The 1264-nt window shown below is 56.3% G+C and overlaps 2 non-coding genes across 2 annotated transcripts; both read right to left on the reverse strand.

The window, feature by feature from the left end:
• Positions 1-63: 63 nt before the first annotated feature.
• Positions 64-182, reverse strand: LOC123965048. The gene has a single exon (XR_006823611.1). It is a non-coding gene; the product is annotated as a 5S ribosomal RNA (ribosomal RNA).
• A 589-nt stretch (positions 183-771) lies between these two features.
• Positions 772-890, reverse strand: LOC123965047. Its single transcript, XR_006823610.1, has one exon. It is a non-coding gene; the product is annotated as a 5S ribosomal RNA (ribosomal RNA).
• Positions 891-1264: the final 374 nt, after the last annotated feature.

Genomic DNA, 1264 nt, shown 5'->3' on the forward strand with positions numbered 1-1264 from the left:
ACGTTCAAAAGATCTCCTTTCACCGAAGCGCCCTCTGCCGTTTTTCGAAGGCGAAGCGAAAAAGGCTTACAGCACCGGGTATTCCCAGGCGGTCACCCGTCCAAGTACTAACCAGGACCTGCTCTGCTTAGCTTCCGAGATCGGACGAGATCGGGCGCTCCCAGAGCGGTGTGGCCGTAAGCCACTCAGACACCCCCAAACGGCCCTTCAAAAGATGTTCTACGGCTAATTGACAAAAAACGTATTCTGCCCATAATGTCCACGGTGCTCCAGAGTCACTTGGAATCCACAGGCACTGATTCCTGGGTAAACATCCAGGAACCGGGACACCGTTCACGCTGGCAGTCCACAGACAGGAATAGGCACCCGTTCCCGGGTATGGGTACAGCGACAAGGCCACCTTCAGCCGGAGGTCCTCACTCACAAACAGACGCTCAATCGTGGGTGGACATTCAGGAAAAGGATCCAGTCCGCCTGGAAGTCCCTAGCCAGGATCAGACGCTCTCCCGTCCAAGTCCTAAGCAGGCCCTGCCAAGCCTGGCTTCCGAGATCAGGCGAGATCGGGCAGTCCCAGGCCGGAATGGCCGTAAGCTGCCTTTGCACACCCCAGACGGGCCTTCAAAACACGATGTAACATTTACACAGCACTGTGTACAGGATAGGGAGAAAAAGAAGCAGCAGCAGCGCCCCCTGCTGTTTCCTAAAGAGACGTTTAAAAGATCTCCTTTCACCGAAGCGCCCTCTGCCGTTTTTCGAAGGCGAAGCGAAAAAGGCTTACAGCACCGGGTATTCCCAGGCGGTCACCCGTCCAAGTACTAACCAGGCCCTGCTCTGCTTAGCTTCCGAGATCGGACGAGATCGGGCGCTCCCAGAGCGGTGTGGCCGTAAGCCACTCAGGCACCCCCATACGGCCCTTCAAAAGATGTTCTACGGCTAATTGACAAAAAACGTATTCTGCCCATAATGTCCAAGGTGCTCCAGAGTCACTTGGAATCCACAGGCACTGATTCCTGGGTAAACATCCAGGAACCGGGACACCGTTCACGCTGGCAGTCCACAGACAGGAATAGGCACCCGTTCCCGGGTATGGGTGCAGCGACAAGGCCACCTTCAGCCGGAGGTCCTCACTCACAAACAGACGCTCATTCCTGGGTGGACATTCAGGAAAAGGATCCAGTCCGCCTGGAAGTCCCTAGCCAGGATCAGACGCTCTCCCGTCCAAGTCCTAAGCAGGCCCTGCCAAGCCTGGCTTCCGAGATCAGGC

The sequence above is a fragment of the Micropterus dolomieu genome, unplaced genomic scaffold, assembly GCF_021292245.1.
Source record: "Micropterus dolomieu isolate WLL.071019.BEF.003 ecotype Adirondacks unplaced genomic scaffold, ASM2129224v1 contig_8242, whole genome shotgun sequence".
NCBI lineage: Eukaryota > Metazoa > Chordata > Actinopteri > Centrarchiformes > Centrarchidae > Micropterus > Micropterus dolomieu.